This window comes from Pelodiscus sinensis, chromosome 9, assembly GCF_052426305.1.
Source record: "Pelodiscus sinensis isolate ZL-2025 chromosome 9, ASM5242630v1, whole genome shotgun sequence".
NCBI classification, from domain to species: domain Eukaryota; kingdom Metazoa; phylum Chordata; order Testudines; family Trionychidae; genus Pelodiscus; species Pelodiscus sinensis.
In genome coordinates, this window is record NC_143060.1 from 999028 (window position 1) to 1017760 (window position 18733).

The following is an 18733-nucleotide window of genomic DNA, read 5'->3' on the forward strand; positions in this document are numbered from 1 at the left end:
GCGGGCGTTGGGGAGCCGTTGGGGGCCGGCTGAGGTGTGAGGGGGGGATTCTGCCGTTGGGGAGCCGTTGGGGGCCAGCCGAGGTGGGGGCTGCGGGCGTTGGGGAGCCGTTGGGGGCCGGCTGAGGTGTGCGTGGGAGGATTCTGCCATTGGGGGCCGGCTGAGGTGGGGGCTGCGGGCGTTGGGGAGCCGTTGGGGGCCGGCTGAGGTGTGAGGGGGGATTCTGCCGTTGGGGAGCCGTTGGGGGCCGGCTGAGGTGTGAGGGGGGATTCTGCCGTTGGGGGCCGGCCGAGGTGTGAGGGGGGATTCTGCCGTTGGGGGCCGGCCGAGGTGGGGGCTGCGGGCGTTGGGGAGCCGTTGGGGGCCGGCTGAGGTGTGAGGGGGGATTCTGCCGTTGGGGAGCCGTTGGGGGCCGGCCGAGGTGGGGGCTGCGGGCGTTGGGGAGCCGTTGGGGGCCGGCTGAGGTGTGAGGGGGGATTCTGCCGTTGGGGGCCGGCCGAGGTGGGGGCTGCGGGCGTTGGGGAGCCGTTGGGGGCCGGCTGAGGTGTGAGGGGGGATTCTGCCGTTGGGGAGCCGTTGGGGGCCGGCCGAGGTGGGGGCTGCGGGCGTTGGGGAGCTGTTGGGGGCCGGCTGAGGTGTGCGTGGGAGGATTCTGCCATTGGGGGCCGGCTGAGGTGGGGGCTGCGGGCGTTGGGGAGCCGTTGGGGGCCGGCTGAGGTGTGAGGGGGGATTCTGCCGTTGGGGAGCCGTTGGGGGCCGGCCGAGGTGGGGGCTGCGGGCGTTGGGGAGCTGTTGGGGGCCGGCTGAGGTGTGCGTGGGAGGATTCTGCCATTGGGGGCCGGCTGAGGTGGGGGCTGCGGGCGTTGGGGAGCCGTTGGGGGCCGGCTGAGGTGTGAGGGGGGATTCTGCCGTTGGGGAGCCGTTGGGGGCCGGCTGAGGTGTGAGGGGGGATTCTGCCGTTGGGGAGCCGTTGGGGGCCGGCCGAGGTGGGGGCTGCGGGCGTTGGGGAGCCGTTGGGGGCCGGCTGAGGTGTGAGGGGGGGATTCTGCCGTTGGGGAGCCGTTGGGGGCCAGCCGAGGTGGGGGTTGCGGGCGTTGGGGAGCCGTTGGGGGCCGGCTGAGGTGTGAGGGGGGATGTGGGGAGGGGGGGATTCTGCCGTTGGGGAGCCGTTGGGGGCCGGCCGAGGTGGGGGCTGCGGGCGTTGGGGAGCCGTTGGGGGCCGGCTGAGGTGTGAGGGGGGATTCTGCCGTTGGGGAGCCGTTGGGGGCCAGCCGAGGTGGGGGCTGCGGGCGTTGGGGAGCCGTTGGGGGCCGGCTGACGTGTGCGTGGGAGGATTCTGCCATTGGGGGCCGGCTGAGGTGGGGGCTGCGGGCGTTGGGGAGCCGTTGGGAGCCGTTGGGGGCCGGCCGAGCGCTACCCGCTGCGGCGCTGAGCCCGGGCAGGGAGCGGCGGGCACGCGCGGCTCGCTCCGCAGCGGGCGGGCTGTCGGCGGCGCGCCGGGGCGCGGGCACGCGCGGCTGAGGCAGCGAGCCGGGAGGCGCGAGGCGGGCGAGGCGGAGCGGCGGGAGGCAGCATGCGGCCGGGCGGCCACCCCAGCCCCGCGGTGAGTGAGGTCTCCGCTCGCGCGCCCACCCCCCACAGCCCCCCCCAGCCCGCGGCTCCGGCTCCGCGAGCCCCCCGCCTGTTGAGCCGGCCCCCGCCCGCCCGCGGCCCCCGCGACCGGCCCCTTCCCTCTCGCCCGGGCCCGGGGCTCGCCCCCCGCGGGGGCCACGGCCCCTGGGCCGCGCTGGCCGGGGGGCTCCGCCCGGCTCCCCCCGCCCCCGCGGGACCGGCCCCGCTTCGCACGTCGGTGCTGCCCGGGAGCGCCGGGCTCGGCCCCCGCACCTGGCCGGAGGGCTGGGCTGCTACCTGCCTGCGGGAAGCGCGAGAGCGGCCGCAGCGCGCGCCCAGGTGCTGCAGAGACTCGCCCCCCGCTCCCGTCTCTGCGCCGGTTCAAACTCTTCCCCCTCGGCCGGCAGCGCCCCAGGTGCACGCGGCCTGGCGGGCGGGGCACGACTCCGGTCCCGAAAATGGCCGAGTGACCTTTCTCGGGGGAGAATGTCCCTAAGTCGCCATGGCTTTGGAAAGTTCCTCATTTCCGGTTCCACACACATTTTTCTCTGACCCCTACCTATTAAAAGTCATACATATGATCAGATTGTGTCTGACTTTACCTGGGTTGCCTAGGATAGGAAACTTCATAGAAATATGTTGCCTTTCTTGCTCCTACACTCAGAGACAAATGTCCAGAAACAAAATTTTGGATTTCAGCGAGGTCTACCAAATAGTCTGGAAAAGAGGCAATGACACCATTCTAGTAGTAGCACTGGAAACCCACATGCTTTCACAATGGCTTCTTCGCCCTTTCAAATGGCAACTGAAAGTTTTGGGCTTTTTATCTTCAAAGCTTTGTTCTTTCAATTACAGATAGATAGAGGAAAAAAAAACCCATTGTGGGTCTCCTGACTTTGGTTATACTGGTTTGTGGGTTTTTGCTTTCAGATAGCTGTCAGAAAGTGCCTTCTTGATTCAAAGTATACAATTAGTGATTTAAGGTAATTTGGGGGTAATTAGAAAAATATCTAAACACATTTTTGCACTGACGGTTATTAGCATTTATCATTTTCCTTCAAAGAAAAAAGTGCATGAAAATGGTTTCTAAGCTTGGTACTCAATCTTTTTGCATTTTTTCCTGTGTTGAGGGTCAGTGGTGATCACTTTCTGCTCCTAGAATAATGTCAATGGACGATAAAGAGAAAAATGATATGAATTCTTTTAAAGTTATGAATAGTGATCATGCTGATCCTTAAGAATTGAGTAAATTCTTATAGGTGGTGGCATGTTGGGTGCTAAGAACAAAATGGTTTTGATAGTATTTCTCAAAGGTCTTTAAAACGGAATAGAAAAATAATGGAAAAATTCCCCTCCGAGTTAGATATGAGAGATGAAATTATAGTTGTCTATATGATAATTTGAAGCTGGAAAATAAGTCTTTACACTTCCAACTATATCTCCTCCTGTTGCCCCCCCCCCCCCAGTTTATTTTCAAAGGGGCTTTAAAATGTATAAGATTCCAACTTTTGCCCCCACTTGGACTGGTGAGGTGGTCTTTAAATTAGAAGAAAAGGCTCCTTTTTAAAATGCAAGTGATGTAATACTTTGTGAGCCATTTCCCTTTCAACCTGTTGGTTTGTTTTATTAACAGAGCAGGGACTGGCAGATTGTATGAAATCCCAAGACTTCTGAATTATTAAAGTAACATTTTGGGGGTCAGATTCTTGGAGTTTTTAGTCGTCTCATGGTGGACTATATTGCAGTGCAAAGGTGTGTAAGCCATGAAGTCACAGTATTGAATCAGAGTTCAATTTAGACATAAAAAATGTAGCTAGAGAAATCATTATTGTGGAAGAGGAAAAACTTGCGTTATAAACTAATGCATTTAACTTTCTGAGATTTCCAGTATCTTGAAACTGTTTTTAAACTCTAACTTGGCATTTCAGTTGCAGTTTAAATGCTTAGCATAAATTAAAATTTATAAAAAGTATTTCCACGCTATTAAGCCAAGATATATTCATATAGAAAAAGATGGATTCTGTTTCCAGGACACTGACTGTGGCAATTCTTTCATACCATTTTGAAGATCCATATTTATTTCATCTACCACAGATGTAACTAAATTAAGTTGTACTGTCAATATCAAATAAAATGCTCTCTTGTCAAGAATAGAATTGAGTTATAAAAAGTGATTTATTCTGGAAATAACTGGATAATCATAGCTTTGGATATGCATTTTGTTGAATATTTGCTGGTTTGGTACTCTCCAAAGATAGTTAACTTGAGCAGAGAAGGTGAGCAAATGGAGTCTCTTTATATTTCTTGCATAACCACCTTTGTTATATTTTCAAAGTAAATGATAGAGATAGGACAAATTTAATTTTAATTACCAAAGACCTACACTGTAAATTACTTGGCATTCTGACTGGTTACTGGAGCGATTGTTCCAAGTCTGCTGACATGGTTTTAAAGCAGATTTTTAAATAAAGTATACCACACGCCACAAGAACAGTTTTATGGTATCAGTGTACTTTAATCCCAATTTTTATTACTTCTGCCAAGGTGGCTAGTTATGAGTCTGAGAACTTATTTTTGATATATCCATATGTTAAAGTGTATAATCAGCAGACTGAACTTCGTAATCAAGAAGTAAAAGCTGCATATCGTAACAGCCAATCTTGTGACCTGAGTGTGTGGAAGATGAAACACAAATAACCTGAGACTACTTCCTGTGGTTTTTAACCCATTGACTGACTCAAAGTGTAATTTTCTTGACATGTATCCTATTGCTGAAATACGATGCACCATGAACATTTGTACTAAGGAGTTAAAACAGCTTATGGCTGAAGAGTTAATGCCTCACTTCAGTACAAAAGATTTTCATAATTCAGCTTAGTTACAAATATTACCATCTGCCATTTTCTTTTTGTGTGCATGAACATAAATGCATCTTGGATAGATGTCTTAGCAAAATAATAGAAGCCATAGTTAATGTTTTATTCTGATGCATTTTTCTGCTGTTGGAGAATCAAAATAGAGGCATTTTTATCTTTATTTGGTTGTGGACTGAGAGATGTTTAGGTATTTTAACTTATTTTTTGCTTATGGGACTGTTTTTGGGTATGTTTGGACTGGATTTCATGCTTCTGCCAATGACAGTTGCCTGAGCTTGTGATTATAAGCAGAAAGATCTAAGCTTGTGGGTAACAGAGAAGAAATGTTTTCCTCTGTGTGTCCACATAATGCAGGGCTGTGGGAAGAGATGCTTAATGAGGATGATTATTGCTGTGTCTGTGGCTTTCTATAAATCCACTTGTAATGGAGGCTCTGTACAGTTACTTCTGAATCTGTACATTTAAAAAACTGCAAATAGCGATAATGGAGCTGGCTAATAGCAGACTGTCAAGTAAGTGCAATCCTTGTGATAAATTCAGATCTATGGCTGAATGTTAAGTATTACTTTTACCAGCAAATGTTTCTTATAGAAGTTGCTATATATATAGTTTAAAAAATTGCTGCCTGTTTTATCCTTACTTTCTTGAATCTTCACTAACTTTCTAATTTAAAACAGGATTGTCTTTCTCCCTACTCTGTCTTAGGGAGACTAGGCTGTAGAACAGATGGAGATGGTAGAGAGTTAACAGATTCTGATTTGCAGTTCAGTGGGAATTTTATTTGATGTTCAGACACTATTAGTAGTAGCCAGTAGAAAATGTAGTAGCCGGTTTAAACAAAAGCATGATTCATATATTTATCAAATTACATAATATGCCACTACAGTTTTTGCAGTGGGATTTCCAAGATTATGAATGAAAAGTTGAGACTTGTATTTTACAATAGGATTGAACAATTATAAACCCGTCAAGTATTTCTTGGATCAGCTAAATGCCACCAGGCAGCAATTTTATCTGCTTTACTTATACATTATAAAGCACAAACTTTTGCATTCCAATTTTACAGTGGTTTTTAAAGTGCTTTTTAGAATTTAGGTTTGAGATTTAAACTACTTAGTTCCATGATGCAACTTTAAAAAAACCCACAACCCAACACACATACGCAAGAGCTAAAATAGCTGGGAAAAATCCTGATGTTATACTAAGGCAATATAGAAAATTATAAAATAACCCATTCACTTTATATAAGACACTATCAACACATTACTTTGTATTAGGTAATTTGTGTAGTAATTTGTAAGTTAACTGATTAGATGTTAAATTTAACCGGTTAGCTGATTACAGGGGATTTTACATTCCTATGGTGCACAGCTGAACTATATGTTAAGAAGGTAGCTTATAGTTACCATTAATTTTGGTGATCTGGATGCAGTTCTTAATAAGAACTTACTTATAATATACACCAGTCTTTCTGATTTACATTTAGGAGATCTGTGGGGACTTCTAAATGTCTTTTCCTTTTGGACATATTAATAAACTTCGTTAACAAAAGTAAATTTCATGGCCATGAACTTTTGTACAGTGTTCAAATGCAAAATGTGCATTTCTTTTTCAGTAGAAATTATAACCAACTGAAATTTCTTGTCATGGAAAATATTGCGTCATTTATGTAAGAAAACTGTCAAGAGCATGGAGACTACAAATTCCAAAATTGAACCACTACATCAACACTTTCTTATATTTGCTTTAAATGGAATATTTACTTCAGGCAGGAAATATGAAATTCCCTTGTTTTCCTTTTTTCTTTAATGCCGTGAAAACTTAATGAAATGGTACATGTAGCTATACATGAGACATCACTGGAAGAGTCTTAATGAGAACAGGAAGTAGTTGCTATTTGGTTCTGCAATTTGTGGTGGTGATGAGTGGTATCTTCTTTTTGCATTAGGAGCCTAGCCCACAGTATTCAATCATCTCTTGTAGTGTATATAAAATGGGGAGTTCTTCAGTATATCAATAATACTTCCCCTTTTCTGTTACCATGTTGTACGAGTGTGGATATATCATTTTCTTTCTATCATTTACATGCATTTCTTTCATTGTTTGGAATATTAACCAAAAAAACAAGCCCAAAATCTTGGTGAATATATCTCAAACAATATTACCCAAGTAAATACTTAACACTGGTTCAACAGGGTAAAAGTGCAGTAATTTCAGATTAAAGGTGAGGGAACCTTTGGAGTGGAGTGGATTTTATTTGTAAATTTGAAATATTTATGTATTTTTCACTTATGCTCATGATATATTAATTGAAATTCCATCAAACTATACTGAAATTAACCACATAATTTGGAGGTTAGCAGTCAGTCTAGATTGCCTATGAAAAAGTTTTAGGGAAAGACCTAGTGCTCATTAGTGGACAGCAAATTACATACACATTTGCAGTTTGGAGTACAGATGCCAGAATAACTGACTTCGGGCTGTGGAGAGAGGCAGAAAGTCTTGTACCAATAACATGGTAGTCTTCCTGTTGTTGTAAAATCTAGTCAGAAAGTTCATCCCATGCATTTGGAAGGCAATAGGAACGATTTGGTAGCCTGGAGCCAACAATGTTCATGGACAATGCCTGGGTGAGAATCTCATTAGTAGCATGTTGGAGTGTGGTGCATATTAGTTCATCGTGCTGGAAGGACTACCCATGTTTATCCACCTGACCCATCCTATTACTCTTCTCACTTCCTCATCACTCTCTGCATTCTCCTTTCTCTGTCATCGGGGATTTTAATTCACGGCAGCAGTGTTCACTTCCATCTCTTCTTGGAGATGTGATTGGCAAGTGCTAAAAAGTTCTTCTGCAGTCTTTGAAGGGTCTGAGATCTATGATTCATTTTAGCAACTTGAGAGCCTAAACATTTGCTGTTTTTTAATATTTGTATGGATGCCCATTGTGCTTCACAAAAAGGCACAATCCCTGCCCCAGTCAAGAGGATTAGTCTGGGAACCTTCTATTTTCCTGAGCTTAGGGTATAGAGACTTGAGTTGTTGGGATATGGGGTCTTTGGCTGAGAGGTTCTCCATTGCTTTGGAGAGGAGAAGGGAAGCAATATAGGTAGCAAACCCTTGTTGGCAGCACAACTGAAGAGCCACCCCACAAGACTAGGTCAGGCTATTAGCAAAAACATCTCTAATCATAGAACCATAGAACACTAGAACTGGAAGGGACCTCGAGAGGTCATCATGTCCAGTTCTGTGCCCTCATGGCAGGGCCAAGCACTATCTCTATCCAACCTGCTCTTAAATATCTCCTGTGATGGGGATTCCACAACTTCCCCAGGCAATTTATTCCAGTGTTTCACCACCCTGCCCGTTAGGATTTTTTTCCTAATTTCCAGCCTAAACCTCCTTTGCTGCAGTTTAAGCCCATGGTTTCTTGTCCTATCCTGAGAGGCCAACGAGAACAATTTTCTTGCTCTTTGTAACACTCTTGTAGATGCTTAAAAACTGCTGTCATGTCCCCTCTCAGTCTTCTCTTTTCTAAACTAAACAACCCCAGTTCTTTCAGTCTTCCCTAATAGCTCATGTTTTCTAGGCCTTTAATCATTCTTGTTGCTCTTCTCTGGACCTTCTCCAATTTTCCTACGTCTTTCTTGAAATGTGATAAGGATAACATTCAGCCCTGTCTGTATAGACCATGGGTTCCCAAACTGGGTGGTGATTTAATCTGTTAACTTAAAATGAAACACAAACAAAACCCTCCAAGCAGCTGCACTATATGGGTCTATACCAGTGGTTCCCAAACTGGCCCCCCCCGTCAATTCACCCCCGCCCGCCCCAAGTTGTGCTGCTATTTCTGTTTTTTGGCCCTGGTCAGTTTTTTTTAATTTTATTTTTGCTCAAGTTTTGCTGCTATTCCGGGGGGGGCGAGGGCATGAGGGTTTCTCAAAAATCAAAAAGGGGCTGTGATGCCGAAAATTTTGGGAACCACTGGTATAGACCCATAGAGTGCAGCTGCTTGGAAGGTTTTTTTCAGTGTCGGGCTTGTTTGTGTTTCATTTTAAGTTAACAGATTAAATCACCTGGGATCCTTGAGCTTTGTACCTTTGGGCGACAGGAAATTATGAACATAGTACACTTTATTCTTGAATTAAATTTCCTCCTGTTTGGCTTGGGAGAACCAAATGTAGACCTTGCAGGTGCCTGGAAACCCATTCTGCTCGCATTTTCTTGGGATGAAGGTGGAAATGGGTAGCAGTGTGAGGATTTTTGCATTTCTCAGTTTTGCAGAGGTAGTTTTTGGAACTGTTGATTTGCCAATTTGTCCGATGTATGATTTAATTCTGCTTGTGCCTAGACTTGTTTTGATATGTTCATTATATAAATTGGAGTGTAAATGAATTAGAGAGCAGGTGTAAAGTAAAGGGATAATGTTGTCCCCGTCATTGATGCTGTTATGTATATATATTTTGTGATGTGTGTTTAAATAGGTCATTTGTAAATAATTTTGAGTTCCTTTGAGTTCAAAAAACTCTTTGAGAGGTGTGCTAGGTGTACACCAAATTAAACTGGTCAGATTACATGTGTTACAAAATACGGTATATTTGTTTTGTCTGATACTTATCAAGGTCTGACATCTCTCCAAGGAAGGCGGCAGGAGCTATGGGGAAGCAGAGTGCAGTGGAGTGAGTGCACTCACCCGGTGGGCTCTGCTTCTCCTGTGGTTTCTGCTGCTGCAGGGTGTGCACAGGGGAAAGGGGACCCTATCACTGAAACTGTGCTGCATCAGGGCCCCCGTAATCTCTGAAGTTGAGTCTTTGGGGGATGGGATTGCCATGGTTGGAGAAGGCAGGGCTTTGGGGCTGCTAACAGATAGGGATGTAAAATCCTGATTAATCAGTTAACTGGGTGGGGCCCTGCATGGCTGGAGCAGCTCCTGGCCCTGCAGAACTGCAGGTTAACTGATTATCCGATGCATTCCTAGTATTGGACAGGGCCTCCCTAGCTGCTGGGAGCCCCAGGCCCATGTGCGCAATCGCTCCTGCTGGAGATGGCCCTGCTGCAGGAGTTTGAGACCCCTGCTCTAAGCCCTTTGGGATAGGGGTTTGCTCTCTTTCTGTGTTTGTAGCATAATGGGACTATGTTCCAGTGCTGGCTTCTCACTGTGGAGGGAGGGGAAGGGAAGGAGCCTCGCCTCGTGGGCCCAGTGAAGGCAAGCTGTGGGCTGGATCCAGCCTGCATGCTCTGCCTGGCAGGGAGGAGGAAGTGGCTCTGCATGCTGTGGTAGAGATCTCCCTGTAGGCATTGCCCCTCCACCTCTTGCGTTCGCTCCCATTGACTGGTGGGGAGGTGGTGCAGCAGCGAGTGCTTCCCTTCAGCATGCAGAGTCAGGCAAAGACACCTGTGCCCCCCAGCTGCCTGTTCCCTCCTGCCCAGACTCTGTATCCCATGCCCACTCCTGTACCTTCCCTTCTATCCTCACCCTGTTCCTGTGCCCAACTTCTCTCCCAGACATTGCACTCTTAGCCTGTTTCTGTCCAGAACCCATCCTCCCACCTCCAGCCTGCTTCTGCACCCTCCCTCCCGCTGATAATCTGGACCTTACCTCCAACCTGTTCCTTGCAGCCCCCTCCTGCACACTGAACCTCTCATTTTTGGCCCCACTTCAGAGCCTATGGGGGCCCACCAAAATCAACTAGCCCCATGTCCCCTGAAGAGATAATCCAGCCCTGAGCCTTGGTGTTCCCCCTCACTGGAGCTCAAAGGGAGTGACATGAGCCTTTTTTCCCTTTTTCTCAGTTGGGGGCCACATCTGTGAGGGGTTGTTTCCCTCCTCACTTGGGGACTAAGTCAGTGAGGGCTTTTTTTTTTTTTTTTTTTTTTTTTGCTTCTCACTTGTGTGTGGCCCCTGACTGATTTTTCTGTGGGTCAGTGGTTATTGACCCAAAAAATGTTCCCCATCCCTGCCTTATAGTTTGTTCTAAGGTTTTTACTCCTCTGCAGAGTTGAAAAACTGGTTTTGCCAGACAAAGGGGGAAGTATTTTCAGATGTCTGCCTGAATTCATATGTAGATTAAGCATTGTAAAGTCAACACAATAGAAGCTCCATTTACATGTGAAAGTCAACTGGAAAAACCGGTCCACAAGAGAACCTGAAACAAACAGGAGCTTAGGAAGACACCTTGGAGCCAGCACTCCAGGAAGTGAATCAGGGAGAAGCAAAAAGACATTGGGAAGCAAAAAGGACTGTGGCTTTATGCATTAAAATTGAATTGTGACCATGAAGGAGGTTGCTTTAGGTGAGAAAATGTTTTAGGCAGGGATTTAGTCTGGTAGGGTTAGGAAGGCTCTTTTTTTTTGGTTTTTATATTTGACCTGTTCTTGTCCTTGCTCACTATTTCTTAAATCATAATCTCTGTAAATAAGCTTATATTTGTTTCTAGTACTGTGTGTATACTATGGGAGCTGATCCTGAGTTGTGCCCATCAAGTTGTATGTATGCTGGCTCTTTGGGGAGAGCTTACTGATAATTACTGTGGGTGTCCAGTGATTAGCTGGATACTGCATAAGGGTGCTTCTGAGGAGTTCAGGGACTGGGATACATGAACTGTTAACCCTAGCGGATGGATGGCAGAGCCCCAGAGAGAGTGTTTGCTTGCTGAAGGGCTGAGAGCATGAAGGGAAATGACATCCAGCTACCATAAGTAATACTTCTTGCTGGAGGCAGAAAGGTTGGGTGGTGGTTCTCAATCCTGAACATCTTGAGAAAGTATCAATAGTGCTCCAACCTGGTTAAGGCTTTTTGGTACTATCATAACATAACTACAGTGTGTATTCCACACTTTGTTGCAAGTTAGAGCTTTTCTGGGAATTTTGAACAATTCCTTACACTTCACTTTTAAACTTTTTTGAAGTATCAGAGGGGTAGCCGTGTTAGTCTGAAACTGCAAAAGCGGCGAGGAGTCCTGTGGTACCTTATAGACTAACTGAAGTGTAGGAGCATAAGCTTTCGTGGGCAAAGACCCACTTCGTCAGATGCATGTAGTGGAAATTTCGAGAGGCAGGTATAAATATGCAGGCCAGGATCAGGCTGGAGGTGACAAGGTAGATCCAATCAAGGAGGATGAGACCCACTTCTAGTAGCTGATCTGGAGGTGTGAATTCCAAGAGAGGAGAAGCTGCTTTTGTAGTTAGCAAGCCATTCACAGTCTTTGTTTAATCTAGAGTTGATTGTGTCAAACTTTGAAGATGAACTGTAGCTCAGCAGTTTCTCTTTGAAGTCTGGTAATGGAAAATGGCGATCTGGGCTTTTTTGTGCAAAAGCGCATCTAGATTGGCACGGAAGAGCGTCCGTGCCAATCTAGATGCTCTTTTCCGCAAATGCTTTTAACAGAAAACTTTTCTGTTAAAAGCATTTGCGGAAAATCATGCCAGTCTAGACGTAGCCCTTTAGTCCGGCACTCACTGGCCTGACAACATCCATGATCCAGCATGACTTTAGTTAGCTGGATGTCCACTTATCATGGATGTAGGCAACTTTCCTGCGGTTCCATAAAGTTTGCTTACAGTTACCAGTTCTGGCTCTGTGTTCTGTGCTGTTCTTTAGCTCTAATTTACCTCTCAATGTCTTCTAAGAGCCCTGTAAGCAGTGGAAGTGTTGGCAATGCTGCTAGACAATACTGACCTCCCATGGTCCACCAAATTCTCTGGTTTGACACCAGTCAGGTGGTGGAGATGCTGGACTAGAGAAGTTCACCCTGTACCTCCAAAGGGCTCAACTATTTGGCCATGATAAAACGTGCCTTTTAACAATTTAGGGTGGAAGGTGTTTTATAGCATTACAAGGTAAATAATAAAACCATATTTTGATATCTCATTCTAAGGCCAAGTCTGCACTAGAAAAGATTTACTAGTAATACTATCCAGGTAATGCCTTCGGAGTAGTTTATACTGGCAAAAAAGTTCTTTGGCAAGTATAGTTTACACCAGTTTCCTGAGTAGAATACTGGCAAAACAGGTGTTTGAGTTTTTTGGAGGATGAAGGGGCTGATATTGTGTCTGTGCTGGGGGTCCTTGCTGGTATAGGAATATCGCAATGACATGGGCATAAAAGTATTTTTGCCAGTATAGTTAATTTCACCTAGGGGAATGTACATAAACTGTATTGGTGAAAGCGCCTTTTTTGTGTAATAAGCTGGAGAAATGGTCTGCACCCGTGCTCCCTCTAACCAGTGATCCCTCCCCCAGTTGGAGCCTTAGTGCTTCAGGTACTGAGCTGACTGACTGGGCGGGGCTGATGAATCCCCTGTGAAGCTGTTCTGTGCCCAGTTTAGAGGGAACACTGGTCTGCACAAAGTTAAGTATCTCTAATTTGTTTAAAGCAGTGTTTTGTTCTGTTTTTCCTTGTTTCTTGCACTCTTCTTTGTTACTTTGGGCTACTCCAGGCTGGGCCACGCTCACACAGAACTGTTTCCAAACATATACGGTGCTATATAAGAGCGTAACTCACGTCTTGTGACACAATTACAAGATTTTTGTATGTGCAAAGTATTAATTATGCTTTGCTCTTACTATTAAAGCTCTTATGGTCCTGTGACGGCGCGTTGGGGGTTCCCCGTCTCCTGCACCCCGAAATGGCACAAACAGGCTGCACCAGCCAGTGGAATTGAGGGTGGTTTATTGCTCCTCCAGCACAGCGCAGCACAGATGTAATCTGGTTACAGGAACTGGGGCTAAGAGGCCTCAGTGCCCCCCCTTGAGATAGGGGAGTCCCAGCCCCCTCCCCAGCTCCTTATTCCCTGCCTTCCAGCCAGGAACTAACTAACCCTCTTCCAGCCCTGCCCCCCAGCCAGGGCAGCATTCCACCTTCCTTTGTTCCTCTCCATGGGGGGTGTCTGGCCACTGGTTCAACAAGTTTGGCATTACCTCTGCCTAGTGAGGCTTTCCCTGCTGGGTCTTGCTCCAGACAGCAGGGGTCACCACATCCCAGCAAGTACCCCCACTACGTCACAGGTCCTCAGTGACAAAATTGTATTACATACACTCTTACAGCTTGTATAATCTCTGCACATATCTTTGCTAATGTTTGGAGTAAGAGTAAACTCTGAGACATTGTATGGTAATGAGCTACAGGCTGCATAACTTTCTGTTGAGTTGAAGACATTATAATGTTTGGTACTTTTTAAAGCTGTAGAATTTTTCTAGAAAAGTGAATAAAGGTTTCTAAAGGGCTCAGATACAATGGTGATTAGGACCTTGAAAGCTGCTAGATACTATTGTCTTTTTCTTGAAAAATAGTCTGTTCCAAATCAGTGACAATAAGAACAAGCACCTTCAAATACAACAACTACTGACATGTTATGTATGCTCTGACCAGTTTGCAAGTTATGCCAGGGAAAATACACGTGCAATGTATTTATACTGTATGGTGCTGAATATGTTAGAGTGCTGTAAAATATTTAATAAGAATTTGTTCTAGTGGTAAAAATATTTTCTGTAAATATAAATCTGAATTAGAGATAGATTGTTCTTAATTCGCTACATTTTTAGAGAGTTGTACTTCGGAGACTAATGGCTTCTTGTCAAAAATATACGTCTCCTTTAGCAAGTAGGTCACGACTGTAGTGCGTTTCTCTGTTTTCTCTTTTATTCTTTATCACAAAAATATGTGTGCTGCTTTTAGAAGTGATCAGAAGAGTAAACATTTTTAGTTTGAGTGTAATATATTGTCATGACATCTTGGTGCTGGAACTAGCCAACATAAACATGTAATGCAGCAACTGAAGGGCAAGTGTTCTGACTGGAGCATTTTGTTGTGAAATTATCGGTTTTCTGTGCATCTTAAGTGAGTTGACAGCCTGCTGAATTCTAATTGCACAGTGTAATTAAAAATAAACACTATAATGCTAATCATTTATGTATTTTGCCTTCGGCTGAATTTTTAAATTAGAAGTTTCTATACTTTTGGTTAAAGTGGCTGTATTTAATTAATTAATTGGCTGCCTGTTTCCAGTCCAGTAGTATTTCTGTGAGAGTGGATAAAATACTACTAAACAGGCTCATTTTTATATTTCATTACCTAATTGTATATTCTAGAAATAAAGTAATTACTGCTTTTAAGAAAAACTGCCAGACTTGAGAGTTTAATTCCATCAGACTCAAGAAGACACTGACGAAGTAAATAAATGACAGGGTATACATACATGTGAATTTACAATTATTTACTTCTTTGAGGGGAAAAAAATGATATTTTGTTTGTCCAAAGATTATTGTTGAAAATCAAAGCAGTATACCAGATGTTTTTCCTAATGATTGCTGTTCAAGATCTTTCTTGTATAGAAGTGCATTTGAATAGAGTTCAGCTCCTGTCTTTGTAGTTTCTGTTGCTTGTTAGTGCAGCACTTTTCTGTTTCATTCTGCAGATCCTTCATGAGAGAGTTCAATGGACTAACTCCCCTTCTAGTCTTCTGCTGTTTCTTAAAGTGCTTCTTTCTGTGGGCTGCTAGTGAGAGATCTAGGAGGCGTCGATGGTTCATGACTGGATGTTTGAGAGGCTCTCTTAAATGATATATTTAGTTTATGTAATTTAGATATATGCAGTGTTTTTCATAAGATGTTGACTGATAGTGACGTGCAGTTAGAAATGTATGCAAGTGAATGATTAGCTAGTGCTTAGTGCTGCTAAAGCTCTGCTCCAGTCCTAAGCTGTAAAGGTCCTACTGTCCTAGTCTTGTTCTGAAATAAGGCCCCGCCTACCATGGTAGCAACAACAGTGTTTACCGGTCATAGTACAATTTTCCTGTAAGATAGCGGCAGGACTATTTTAATAACACAGTTGAGAGGAAATTTCTGGGACACGCAATTGGTGCTAGTATGCTTTCAGTCATGGCGGTTTAGATTTAGGGTATGTTTGTATTGCCCATGTTACTGTGTTGCCCCAGTGGTGTGCTGTGGGCTATGCAGTCAGTCTTTATTGCCAGGGGAGAGCTTACCTGGCAATTAAAAAAACGCAGCACCTTGAAAGAGAAGTGGCAGCTCTGCCACTTGGGGGAGTGTAGTGGGCTGAAGCCAGGGTGAAGTGGAATGATGGGGTTGAGAGATGGTGGAGCGGAGCAGGCTAGGTCTGGGTCACCTCGCTTCTTGTGGCTCATAAGAACATAACATAAGAACATAAGAACGGCCGTACTGGGTCAGACCAAAGGTCCATCTAGTCCAGTATCCTGTCTACCGACAGTGGCCAGCACCAGGTGCCCCAGAGAGGGTGGACCGAAGACAGTGATCAAGCGATTTGTCTGCTGCCATCCCTCTCCAGCCTCTGACAGACAGAGGCCAAGGACACCATTTTATCCCCTGGCTAATAGCCTTTTATGGGCCTAACCTCCATGAAATTATCTAGCTTCTCTTTAAACTCTATTATAGTCCTAGCCTTCACAGCCTCCTCTGGCAAGGAGTTCCACAGGTTGACTTCACGCTGTGTGAAGAAGAACTTTCTTTTATTAGTTTTAAACCTGCTCCCCATTAATTTCATTTGGTGTCCTCTAGTTCTTCTGTTTAGGCTCCCTTCGCCACAGGTGAATGCAGGGGTGAGCACGACCCCTGCTGCTGGCGTCTGGTCCCCTCGTAGTCTTCAAGTCCCCCCCAAAGCAAGGGACCCATGGCGGCCACCCCGAAACCATCCTTTGGATGGGATAGCTCTGCCAGGGGGTACACGGAGATCTTCCGGAGGTACATGAGCTCATCTAGATACAGTAAAACTCCGATGGTCCGGCATCTGACGGTCCGGCACACCTGATGGTCCGGCATCATCAGGAACCCGGAAGTGCTCCGGGCAGCCGGACCATTGGAGCTGCTCTGCCCCCAGCTTCCCCTATTCAGCTGCTGCTAAAACTGACCAGCGGCTGAATTGGGGAAGCCGGAGGCAGAGCAGCTGGGGGCGCTGCCAGGTAGGTCCCCTAGCACTGCCCCTCGGGGCTCCGGGACCAACCGGGCAGCACCCCAGGTGTCCCCGATTCAGCCGCTGCTGAAACTGACCAGCGGTTGACTCCAGGAAGCCCGAGGCAGAGCTGCTCTGCCCCGGGCTTCCTGGAATCAGCCGCTGATCAGTTTCAGCAGCAGCTGACTTGGGGACACCTGGGGTAGAGCAGCTGGGGTGCTGCCAGGTTGGTCCCCACAGCACCGAGGAGCGGCGCTGCGGGACCAACCCAGCAGCATCCCAGCTGCTCTGCCCGAGGCATCCCCAAGAGCAGCTGGGGTGCTGCCCGGTTGGTCTCCCTGCGCCAAGGGTCGGCGCTACCGGACCAACCCGGCAGTACTCCAGCTGCTCTGCCCCAGGCGTCAGTTTCAGCAGCAGCTGAATCAGGGACGCCTGTAGCAGAGCCGGACTATCGGAAGGGGGAGCTATGAGGGGTCTGGGGTGGCATCCCCACCCACCCCAGACCCCTCATAGCCCCCCCCTTCCGACTGTCCGGCATATCTGATAATCCAGCACCACCTGGGTCCTAAAGGTGCCGGATTATCGGAAGTTTACTGTACTTGCCTAGGTTTACAACAGGCTGCCTAAAGCACACTAGCAAAGTCAGTACAAACTAAATGTAATACTACTTTGTGTACTGTACACTGAAATGTAAGTACAGGAAGTTCCCAACTTACAAACGTTCATTTGTCAGTTGGTTGTTTGGAACTCGGAACACATTTTCTCATAGAAACAATATTGCAAATGGTAGTTAAGTTCCTGTGCTAGCCCGCAAAAGCCTGTTTATTGCATAATGTAGCTGACATACTGTATATTTGCAATGAAATATAGTAGAAATAGATTTTTATTTAACCTTGAATACTGGTGCTTGAGGAAAGGCAGGTTTATTTAGAGGGGGATGAGGAGGCAGGTGGAGATTCTGAAAGGACTTCTGGGCATCCTTTGGCCAGCCTCTTCCCTCCATCCCCCCCGCAGGCTCTGTGCTGGCTCTTGCATCCAGCTGCATTCCCCAGGAGAAGGTGAGCGCCGTGAGCTGGAGGATTCCAGAGGCGCAGCAGCGGGTGGCTGTGCAGCCCATGGCTGGAGAAAAGCAGCAACCTCCACTTCAAAGGGCTGGTTCTCTCCAGCTGCTGGCTGTGTGACCACCTCCTGCTCCTCTGGACTTCTCCAGCCAGCACTTGCCCTGCTCACCACCACCTGTGACTCTTGGCTGCTCCCCTGAGGCTGCAGGTGAGTGTTTATGTGTAGAGATGTTCGTAAGTTGGATGTTTGTAATTAGGGGAGTGCCTGTACAGTTTTATATTCCAATTGATTTATTGTATCATTCTATGGTAAAAGTGAGAGCCTTGTTTCAGTAATAGTTTGCTGTGGCACTTGAATATTATATTTGATTTTTGTAAGCTAGTAGGTTTTAAGCAAAGTAAAACTTGGAGTATGCGAGACAATCAGACTCCTGAAAGGGGTACAGTAGTCTGGAAAGGTTGATAGCCACTGGTAGCTCGCCCTAGCCAGAGTTAGCATAGATGACCTTAATGATGGGGTTAGTCTTGATGGCAGTTAAGGTAATTTCCCCTTTTTCTTACACGAGGGCTATCTATACACTACTGCCTATGTTGGCAAAACTTACCTCAGCTTCTGGATGTGAATTTTCTATAGTGATATATTATGTAGATAGATATGCCCTAGGTTAAAGTCCTCTTTCTAAGATGCATATGGACTGCTTCTATGGCAAGAAGCTTTCAAATTTTCTTGATAGGTATAAAAAGTTCATGAAGAAATTAAGATAATTCTTGGGTTTTATAGCAATTATGAGAAGAGCCAGGTAAAACATATCAGAAAAAAGGTCTTATGGGCATGATTGCTTTTCTTAAAACAAAAACTTGCTTCTTTTTCTGTTGAATCAGATAGTCATTCCTGAATGGAGATTATTTTATCTGGTTCAGAGAACATTCAACACAAGTTCATTCTTGGAATCCATTACATACCTTTAAAAAAGTGTTTTTTAAAATCTCCACCAGCAGCCTTGTCTGGGTAGGTGGGTGTTAGGGAATTTCATAGTTTTTTAAAAATGAAATTGCATAGAATTAATATTCATTTATTGTAGCAGCTTGCTAGCAGCACTATATCAAAGGGTCACTTGCCAGTTCTGCTTGTTTAGTTGTGTCTCTGCAGACTTCCTCTGTTAAGATCTGTTCTTATGGAGGTGAGAGTGTTACGGGGACATTTTATTATTTTTAAAAATCAATTTTTGAATTCTTTGTTACCTGAACATTTTTTATCA

The 18733-nt window shown here is 45.8% G+C and overlaps 1 protein-coding gene across 10 annotated transcripts in view; it reads left to right on the top strand.

The window, feature by feature from the left end:
* Positions 1 to 1444: 1444 nt before the first annotated feature.
* Positions 1445 to 18733, top strand: part of PTPRF (protein tyrosine phosphatase receptor type F) — a 572086-nt gene continuing 554797 nt past the window's right edge. For 7 of the 10 annotated variants that reach the window (XM_089780367.1, XM_089780372.1, XM_089780371.1 and 4 more), the window contains exon 1: positions 1453 to 1603. The gene's annotated coding sequence lies outside the window, so the exon portion shown is untranslated. Of the gene's footprint in view, positions 1604 to 18733 lie in introns of all 10 variants that reach the window. The other 3 variants (XM_089780369.1, XM_089780370.1, XM_089780368.1) reach the window with 2 other exon arrangements.